This window comes from Carassius auratus, unplaced genomic scaffold, assembly GCF_003368295.1.
Source record: "Carassius auratus strain Wakin unplaced genomic scaffold, ASM336829v1 scaf_tig00040563, whole genome shotgun sequence".
Taxonomy (NCBI): Eukaryota; Metazoa; Chordata; class Actinopteri; order Cypriniformes; family Cyprinidae; genus Carassius; species Carassius auratus.
The window spans coordinates 73,552-84,829 of NW_020526599.1; the positions used below are offsets into that span (position 1 = coordinate 73,552).

General features: G+C 35.1%; 1 long non-coding RNA gene across 3 annotated transcripts; it reads right to left on the minus strand.

Moving 5' to 3' along the window:
- Positions 1 to 1,919: 1,919 nt before the first annotated feature.
- Positions 1,920 to 9,674, minus strand: LOC113084785 (uncharacterized). Of its 3 annotated transcripts, none has more exons than XR_003283846.1 (6): positions 8,548 to 9,674; positions 8,387 to 8,448; positions 7,973 to 8,044; positions 5,921 to 5,948; positions 5,608 to 5,711; positions 1,920 to 2,712 (listed from the first exon to the last, which is right to left on the minus strand). It is a non-coding gene; the product is annotated as an uncharacterized LOC113084785 (long non-coding RNA). The 3 variants fall into 3 exon arrangements; XR_003283845.1 differs by having other exon boundaries at positions 5,608 to 5,704; positions 8,548 to 9,672; XR_003283844.1 differs by lacking the exon at positions 5,921 to 5,948 and having other exon boundaries at positions 8,548 to 9,670.
- Between the last annotated feature and the right edge of the window lie 1,604 nt (positions 9,675 to 11,278).

The following is an 11,278-nucleotide window of genomic DNA, read 5'->3' on the forward strand; positions in this document are numbered from 1 at the left end:
AAAGATGGCAAGGAGAGCGTTTGTTATGCAGCTTAAACACACTGTAAACAACTGCACTCTCCTTTTACTGTCTGATAATCCCAGGCCTGATGTCTTTCAGTCATCATTAAAGGGGGGGGTAAAATGCTCGTTTTCACTCAATATCCTGTTAATCTTGAGTACCTATAGAGTAGTACTGCATCCATCATAACTCCAAAAAGTCTTTAGTTTTATTATATTCATAAGAGGAAGATAGTCTGTACCCATTTTTCCCGGAAAAACACGAGTGCCTGGAGGCGTGACGTGTGGGCGGAGCTAAAGAATCACGAGCGCGAATAGGCTTTTGCGTTGAGAGCATGTGACATTACCGTGAGGGAAAACCCATCATCCAAAACAAACCATGGCTTACAGTCAGATTCAGCCGTTTATTTATGATCCAGAATCAGATCCAGAGGCTGAAACTGAACGAGAGCACCAGCAGCAACGACTCGCTCCAAGCGGGGCTCGAACCCGGGTCTCCGGCATGGGAGGGGACGCACTAACAAGGAGGCAGAGATATTTGAAGCAGTTTTACTCACCGCCTGCGGTTCCAACACACGATCGTGACCCTTTTTCCTTGGGATTGCATCATCCTTAAGAAATAAACAATACGCAAATCCGTCGTCAAACTGGGCCTTGTGAACAAGCATCTTCGAAATGCAGGGAACAAACAAAAACACTTGCACAACTCCGTTGATGCTCTGTAAAAATAAACTCCATCCACTGGTCCCTTAATGCTGTTTTTTTTTTTTTTTTTTTGGTAATCTGTGCAGGGTTGTCTTGCCCTGGCAACCAAAAACACACTTCTTTTGTGACAATTCGCGACGCTCTCGCTCAGCAGCACAAATTATGTGCCCAGCTACTATATCTGATTCAAACATTATGCTAATTAACAGTGAGCGGCGGTTTCAGACATTATAGTGCTTCACTCGCACTGACTCTTATTGTGCCTTAAAGAATAAAAAGACCGAGCTGAAGGCGGAGCGATTCGACCAATAAGATGAAAGCAGCGTTTCAGCTCCGCCCACAAGTGTGAGTGAAATATTGAAGCCATAAACCGAAATGACAAAACATACACGGACCATCTGTCTTGTCCATGTTCTCTCACTTGAATCCTCTTCTTGAGATTTTAGTCTCTGACCTTCTGTAAGCCCCGCCTTGTTCACGCAGTGATTGACAGGAGGGGGCGGAGACGTGATCAGCTCGGAATGCATTTTCAATGTGCACTTTTAATTTTGCTACATTCATTGCGGGTCATTGAATGAAAATGCAATCGTAAGTGTCTTGACTGTGAGTGTTAATGCATTTAAGAAAAATAGCATTTAAATTATCATTTTGCCACAGTTTTTGCTTGAACGTGTTAGACATATCTAATCATTTCTGTAATACATTTTCATTTTAATTTTGCAACTTATAAAGCGTTAAAATTAGTATTCATTTTACATATTAAAACTGGTGTATGAAATGGCAAATTCAACTTATGTAATTTAATTTTCATTTTGCACCAAACGTTACACAAATGTATTGGAAAATGTAAATGTAAATACAGAAATGCATTGCCATTTTACATATTGCATTGTCATTTTGCATATTACATTCCAAATTGAATAATGCTACCCCTATGCTTCCATAAATTACAACCATTAATTATTTGTCATATTCCTAATTAGTGAAAATAAGACAATTCACAGTATATTGAGACATTTATTGACACATTACATCATTCATGTAAAATCTTGATCACATCTTAAGCCTCCTTTGATTAAACAGACCGTAAAAACAGTAATATTGTGAAATATAACTACAGAAATAATTGTTTTCTATGTGGATGCATTGTCAAATGTAATTTATGCCTGTAAACTGAAATTTTTAACACAATTACTCCAGTCTTCAGTGTAACATGATCTTCAGAAATCATTATAATATACTGATTTGCTGCTCAAGAAACATTTCTGATTATTATCAATGTTTAAAACCGTTGTGCTGCCAAATATTTTGTGGAAACCATTACATTTGTCAGTATTTTTTAATAGACCTTGCAAAAGAGTAGTATTTATTTAGATTTTTTTTTAATCAATTTAAAAGTCTTTACTATAAACTTATCTAATTAATCCATCTTTCTGTATTAATATAATTTTTCAAGACAATAAACTATGACCAATTATAACATTAGAACTACCAAAAATGTAAATTCTGTCATTATTTCCTTACCCCCATGTTGCCCCAAACCATGTTGCAGAACACAAATTAAGATATGTTTTTAACAGATGCCTTGTGTACACAAAACAACAACAACAGCAAAAATAATCTATTCTGAAATTATGAATCCCCAATGGATTTTCACAAAAGCACCAAAAGCGCCAGCTCTCACGCCAATGCAACACTGATGCATCATGGTGCTTGTGTGAATGCGTTATTTTATATAAAAAAAAACATTCTCAGATTTCATTAAAAAGTTCTGCATTTATGTTTCAAAGATGAACAAAAGTCTGGCTTGGAACAACATGAAAGCAAGTGAGGAAAATCTTTGGTTTAACGAACACATTAGGTAAATGCGGTTCCCACAGGGACACCAGTAGATCTCTGCCTGATCTCTGATCTTCTGCTCCTTCCTCCGTCCCAATTCTGGATTAATGAGCCACGGCAGATGTTTCCACTTTGAATGCTTTAGCCTCGCTGTTCTTTCTCTAGCATCTACAGTGAGAAAGAAAACAGTAACTAAAATGTAAATTTTACAAAAACAATGGTTGTCCAAAATGTACAAATTAAAGTGTATTAATCATTCTTCATGAGGGATTATTAACTAATCATTATGTCGGGTTGTCAGCTCTGGCCATTAAGGTGAGATTTAGGTCTCTGCAGAGTAAAAGTGGATGTTTATGACTTAGTGTGTGTATTCAAACTGCTGGGTGTTTCGAAATCATGCAATCAAAATGATCCCCCTTACCTAACCCCACCCCTAAACCTACAGCCACTACGTCAGCCAATCAGGTATCATGATCTAAAAACACCCTGATCTGGTAACTCCCATAACTTTCCTTCAGAGACCTATGCTTGGCTTAAGGTCCACTGTCATGCAGAGTTTACGTCTCAATCAGCTTCACAGTTTGCCAAGTTGTGAATATATTGTGTACACAAATGTAGGTACTGGTAAGCACTGTGGCTCACTGGTGGCTATGTCTGTCCTCATTGTACAACATCATTACTGACATTAATGCACAATAAAACTGATATCTTTCTTTTAATGCTATTTACAGCACATCGATAAATACTTTATTACATGTATGTGCAAGATTTAATTCATAGATAAACTGGAAATGTTTACTAGATTAGACATTACCTGTTTATGCTGAAATATATTATTGGTTTGTGTTTTAAAATCTATTACGTGTAATCTTATAGTGAATTATCAGTGCACCGTAAAAAGAAAATTGTGATTGAGGCAGCCCTTCACCACTGACTACTGAGCAACAGACCTGAGTGAAACACCCCCAGAGTTTACGTCCACACCTGATCACACTCACCTGTTTGTGACTTATAGTTAGCAAAACTGAAGACCTTGATTAATGTGTTCAGGTGCACTGCACTAGGTTGGTGTAAAACTCTGCATGTAAGCAGTGTTAATTTCGTTGACGAAGACTATGACGAAAAATATTCGTCAACTAACCTTTTTCACGGACGAAAACTAAATAAAAACTAAATAAAAAGTCAGATATGATGACGAAAAACGTGACGAAATATAACTGACACTTTAGTCAACGAATAAAAATTAGACGAAAATATATGGGAGGGACGAATGGAGAAGAGATCCAATCAGAGCGAATCTTTGAGGGTAGGTTGATCTATTCAGAAGCAGCCGAGCCATTTTAAAAAGTCGCGGCAAATGCAAGCGCAACAGCTAAACAAACGCAGCAGCAGTTACACAGAAAAGAGAAAAAAAGATGAGTTTGCAGAAATTCGCACAGTTTCGAGGACGTTTTCATAACAGTTAAGTTGTTTACACAGTGAACTACACTGCGACCTTTTGAAATGCCATTTGGACCCAAATTTTTATGGGGTCGTAAATGTATCACTGATTATTTTTGTACCTACTTATGTGTAATGCTATGTTTTAATATGAGCATTTATTAAAACAGAAATGTGTATTTTAAGAATACGTTTTATAACGAGCTCCGAGCATTCAACACATCAAGTTGGCTTCAGCCCCGCGATGCGGGAAAGTTGAACTGAGCAGCTGGTTACTCGCGCAACACTGAACCGAGCTCTCCTTCAGGACGTTTGCGTCCTCCTGCACCTGAACGAACAAATACAAATCGCATTTTAAATAAACATAAGAAAAAGAGCGAAAAGTGAAAGAGCTCAATTCAGCAGCGCGGTGTTCTGGTGTTCAGGGAGCAAGCAGAGACGCGTCTCAAAGTCTTCTTGCTTTTGTACCGACAACAAATACATACTAAATATGTCGAAATACCCGTCTTGGAAAGTGTGTTCGAAAAAGTCTGTAGTTATGTCATCAGTGAAAGTAAAGAGTTGGAAAGAAATCGGATGCGTATCTTTATAATGGATGCATTTGTCTCTTAAAGTGACCGCGCCTAATTTACTAGCTCTGCTGTCAGTGTCTTTAATGTATGAAAATGAAAGTAAATCACTCACTGCTCTTGATTGAATTACTTTGTAGTTTTAACAAGAATTTATCCAAAGTCAATCCAAAAATCAGATAGAATAGATTATATTGTTTTACTAGTGACTAAAAAATAAAAATAATAGGGACCTGACCATGTTTTGCTTAAGTGTTTCTTTCTTTAATTGCTAATGCAACCTTTTCACACCACAGACTGAACCAAATTAAGCATTGCATCAGACATTATCAAGATGAATTTGTTGTTCTGACACAGTTTAATCCTGAGTTATTGTCATATTTTATTACCAATTTCTAAACTACAGGCAAATAAACTGTGATATTGTAAGAAACGTTGAAGGTGTCTGAATACATTTTGGTTTGATTGTGTATTTTATTTTACAGTGAAGACTATGCAGTGCTATTTTAAATGAACAAAAACAAACTTAAAAAAAATGTAAACTTTGTGTAAATAGCACAAATAAAGAAATTGAATGAACATACAATACAAATATAATATAGGTGGTTGTCTATTTCAATAATACTGTACTTCATCTTGAAAGAATGTCATATGCATTGCATATCATTCAGGACGAATGCATATCTTTTTCAGAGAGCATGTATATTTTTCATTGAGAGCAGGCCTTATGTTTATTTTATAAATACCATTCCATAACAGACTGATGGAAACATTTAGTCAAGTCAACTAAGTTGACTTTGTTCTACTAAAAAAAAAAACTAGACTAAGACTAAAACTCTTATGATATTTAGTCGACTAAAACTAGACTAAGACTAAAACATTTCAGATGACTAAAATGTGACTAAAACTAAATGGTGTGTTATTCAAAAGACTAAGACTAAATCCGAATTCGCTGTCAAAATTAACACTGCATGTAAGTGGACCTTGAGAGACAATGTTGAGATCTCCTGCAATATGTTCTGAACCTGAACTATAAAGAGGCAGAATGACTTACAACACTGGTGTCCAGTCCTGGGCTGGAGGACCACCGTTCTGCAGAGTTTCTGCTGATCCTTGATCAGCTGCTCAGGTCTGCTTAACTGGGGTTGGAGCTAAACTCTGAAAAAAGAGAAGACTACCAATATTATAATGTTAAAAAGTTAAACTACGTTAAATAATTTGATCCATAAATATGCACAACATCTGAAAATGCACAAAGATGAGAAGAAAGAACTTTCAATACTGAAAAATAAGAAGCAATATTAAATCACACATGCATTTTCTTTTCTTCTTATTATTCCTCTTGCAATAAGTTTATTCACAATTACCTTGTGGTTTATCAATGATTTTCAGTCTCTGAAATAGAAAAGATCTATCAATGATGAACTATTATTTACCCTGTTTGTATCTGCGAGGTGTTCATTACACATTTTACCAGTGTGTTAAGATCAGTAATTATGACTGTCGAATGTCTGACTTGACTCAGTGTATTCTGCCCCCAAACATATGATTAGACTACCAGTCGAATATCAGCAAGATTCAAAAATTCAGATTCGACTGTGAAAAACCTTAGTCAAGGACACCCCTAGTAATTTCTTTACATTTATTATGCAATTGTTTGTGTGTGTTTGTGTATGTGTGTGTATGTATATATATATATATATATATATATATATATATATATATATATATATATATATATATATATATGTGTGTGTGTGTATGTATGTATGTGCAAAGACCTCTAACTAGCTTGTTCTATTATTTTTTTTAATTCTATCTGTTTTCTTTTTATTTATTATATTATTTAAAATCCCATGCTATGTGTACTGTGTTAACCAGTGTTAATTTTGACACAAAATTTTTATTTAGTTTTAGTCTTAGTCTTTTGACTATAATTCTTTTTAGTTTTAGTCAAGTTTTAGTCATCTGATTTGTTTTAATTTTAGTCTTATTTTAGTCGACTAAAATTGCTTGGTATTTTAGTCGACTAAAATAAGACTAAAATCAATAACAGATTTACTAGACAATTTTTTTACAGCTGGTATAGGAAACAAACTTAACCAAAATATATAAAACACAAATTCAACTTTATTTCAACACAACTGTGTCTTTATTTCGATTCAAAAGCTTTTATGCAGCAACAAACACTGTCATGATAATGTAAACAATAACTAGCTGCCAATTGACCATCAATAAAAGAAAAATAAAGTTAGGTCCAGGACCTTAAAGCTTACAGCTGAGCTGAACAATAAGTGCATACATTTAAAGTAAATATTTAATAAGTTGGCAGCTAGGTGGATAAAAAAAAGTAACAAGATTTTATAAGGTATTCATTTGTCTAGCAATATTGTATGTTTTAAATACTACAATATTGCTAGATTTGTATGTATAATGATAGGATGTGAACATTCATGTTTCACATGACTAATATAGAAATATTTGTGATATTGTCAACAAGTAGAACATTATAAAATATACTAAACATTAGTATTACTCAAATGTATGTATCATAATATTACGTATTAGTATTGTGCTCTCATCTAACTTGAAGAAGGGGCTATTTTACAGTACTTTTCAGTTCGTAATATTTAATGCTACAACATCTACGCACTGCAGTCTTCCAATTTTGTTTAGCTCAATAAACAGAAGAACATCGTTGTGAATTTACCTTTGGGAAAATGTCAGAGTGGCTCGTCTGTAAATGTCTTTTCAAATTGGTTGTGTTCTTGCCACGAATGAGCGCTCCGCGTGCTTTACACTTCGTTTTGTTCGTCGTCAAACGTGAAGTGAGCTGTGGACATTTTGTCGCTCTTTTAGACATCACCTCTTCGAATGCCGTCTTCCCGGGAGCTCAATTAAAAACTGAAAACCTTCGCTTCATGTCTCAATAAGTCAGGCTCTGATTGGTTCTCTTCTCTCATGCAGTCTGTTCAGTATTGCCGGTTCTTTTGTTCATTCCTCGCATCTCTCCCGTCTGCTGATTTGAATTTCGTCACAGTCTATTTTCGTCTCTTCCTTTATTCGTTGACGATAATGTCAATCAATTTAGTCATAGTTTTAGTCTCCATCAGTGCCTTCTATTTTAGTTTTCGTTTCGTTTTCGTCCGCAAAAATATATTCGTGACGAAAATAATGACGAAAATATTTAGTCAACGAAATTAACACTGGTGTTAACCTAACTGAGACTTGTTATAGCTCTTATATATCATTTTTGTTGTTTTTGATTGCTTCCACTGTCTTCATCTGTAAGTCGTTTTGGATAAAAGAGTCTGTAATGAATACATGTAAATGTAAATACATGATAAATCTGACCCTTAAACGTTTGAATGGAAGTGTTTGAGGTATTGAGGTATGGAAATGTTTGAGGTATTACTTACTAGTTATATGTTTCATAATGTCTAAAAATGTTCTTCAGCTGGATACACGCATGGCCATCAGCATGGAAGAATCTAGAACATAAACATTGTCATTCTGTCAATCTGTCTAAGCCAACAATATTTATTATACAATACCATGTTTATATAAATAAACTATAGCAGAGGTGAAATGCAGAAAAGAAAATTAATTTACAGATTATACAAACAAATTAAAAGAATAATAACAGAATTTAAAGTTTTAGTTTTACAAACCGAGTAATACTCTTACAGTGTGGACATCAAAATAACTAACAGGCAAACACACACACAAAAACATATTATGAAAATATTATATAAACACACACATATATAAGAAAATTACAGAGTCATGCTGATGTAGGCGAAATATATTGTGAAAAATGCACATAAAGTTACCTCTTGTAGTTAGCATTACAGTTGAGATGCTAAGGGACTTTTTCTGAAGACACTGACCATTTCTATAAAGTACATTTTCAACGAAAGCGTGTCATTTACATGAAAGAAAGTTTCAGGGACACTTTTATGTAATATTTGTGTAATTTAGGGATCAAACTTACCTGAAATTAGTGAAAACAACCACGAGAGACAGCGTCCGTTCAGCTGCTTTGACGGTTGAGCTGAGCCCCGTTTCCATGGTGACTCCAGTACAGCGCGTGACCATCAAGTGTTTTCAAAATATATTCAAATATATTTTACAGTGCTTCAGACATGATGTCTAATTTCTTCGCTAGTTTATGTTAATGGCTTTGTGGTGCGAAATAAAAGTTGTTTTCTGCTAAATTTGGACTAAAGCCCATTTACATCTATTTTTGGGCTAAATTTGGATTTTAAAAAAAAGACGTTAAATGTCGCTTTTTGGGCATTAATTTGGACCAAATCCGACGGACCAAATGAAGACCAATTTTCAACGTCGCTTTTTGGTCTAAAAGATGGCCATGACGGGCCGACTTGATTTAGACCAGAAAACGACGTCCAAATGACGTCTGGTGCTGGGTGGGGAAGGCTCAGGACACTTTCACTTCTGCTCACCAAAGGGGATTTATTGACAGTGACGCCCAGCAATAACTTTACTCCATCTGCGGATTAATAACTTGGGTAAAGTTGGTTTTATATTCAGACATTCGGACTTCCGCGTTCAATAACTTTGTTAATATGCACTTAAAAAAGACACTTTCGGTCAAGTATCATTACCGACCATGATGAGTACATATCAGAACACATTTTTATGTCGAACTCGACGTTTTAAAGACGCTGATGAACACGCTTACCTCTATGGAGTGTCGTGACGTCATCGCCTATCTGAGGGACTATCTACAAATTACGTGTTTCTATTAAAAATAAATAAAAACACAACTGTTTTTATTTATTTGCCTGCAAATGAATAAGAACTGTGTTGATTTGTTGGTTTTAACAATGATATGATTTATTTCAATAGGTTTTGAAAGCATGGGTCAACTTCTCTGAAGCAAGTTGGAACATCTAGTCTGGACACTACAGAACATACTAAAGCCCATGTCTTGAGGTTTTATTCACCTCTGTTTTTCTGATTTTAAGTATGATAAAGACTTAACAGTGTAACAGTGTTCTCCAGGTGTTGAATGAAAATGCAAAAAGGCTGAACTCTTTTATGTTTTTCTGTTTTATGACATCTTTGTTTAACATTAAACTCTCAATTCATGTGCATTGATTGATGTTTACATTCCTGCAGAAATGTCACTTTGCATGGTACTGAATCCATCAGATTATTGACAAGTACTCAGAAATCAAGGACAGCAAACACGACGTTGATTTTGGATGAACATTTCTAAAACTATGGCAAAACTTTCCTCAAGATTTTTTATAAGAATTTGTGCTTCACATATATATTAAATTTGTACCATCACTGTTTTTATGGGTTTCCACAATGACTTTTCCACAATCCACTTCAACAGCTTTTGAAAGAAGGAACCTAGTGCTAAGTTGCAAAATATTTATTTGACTCTCAATTACATACATTTAGTCTTTAATGTACAAGTATTTAATATATATGTTCAAAAAGTACAGTACCATCACTGTATTCAGTTTCTCTATTTACACACCTTCAGTTCAATAACTTTTTAAAGGAGTCTCAAAACAAAACAAGCTGCTAAATAATTATTTGACCCTCTTCGTCATATCAGGAGTACTGAAAGTACAATTATTTGCTCTAAAAGATACATTTGCAGCGTCCCTGTATTATACTGTATGTTTTTCTTCATAGAGACACCCCCTTCAGTTTAATAACTTTTTTAAAGAGGCTCACACTGTTACAAAACAAGTAGCTAAATAATTATCTGACCCTCTATAACATATCAGAAGTCTTGAAAGTAAAAGTGTTTTCTCTAAAAGATACATTTACAGCATCTCTGTATTATACAGGTCCATCACAATACATTAGAATTTCGTGGAAAAGTTCATTTGTTTCAGTAATTCAACTCAAATTGTGAAACTCGTGTATTAAATAAATTCAATGCAGACAGACTGAAGTAGTCTTTGGTCCTTTAATTGTGATGATTTTGGCTCACATTTAACAAAAACCCACCAATTCACTATCTTAACAAATTAGAATACTTCATAAGTACACATTTTTAGTGAATTGTTTGCCTTCTGGAAAGTATGTTCATTTACTGTACATGTACTTAAATACTTGGTAGGGGCTCCTTTTGCTTTAATTACTGCCTCAATTGGCGGGGTATGGAGGTGATCAGTTTTTGGCACTGCTGGGGTGGTATGGAAGCCCAGGTTTCTTTGACAGTGGCCTTCAGCTCATTTGCAATTTTTGGTCTCGTTTCTCATCTTCCTCTTGACAATAGCCCATAGATTCTCTATATGGTTCAGGTCTGGTGAGTTTGCTGGCCAGTCAAGCACACCAACACCATTGTCATTTAACCAACTTTTGGTGCTTTTGGCAGTGCAGGCAGGGGCCAAAAATGATTGTGTATCCTAGTGAACCAAACTGAGAGACCATTTTGAAGGCTCAGGAAACCTTTCCAGGTGTTTTGAGTTGATTAACTGATTAGCATGTCACCATATTCTAATTTGTTCAGATGAAACAAGACCAAACAATGCAGATGAGGTGAAGGCCACTGCCAAAGAAACCTGGGCTTCCATATCACCTCAGCAGTGCCACAAACTATTCACCTCCATGCCACACCGAACTGAGGCAGAAATTCAAGCAAAAGGAACCGCTCCCAAATATTGAGTACATGTACAGTAAATGAACATACTTGTTGTACTAATTTATTATTATTATTATTGGTCCTATTAAGA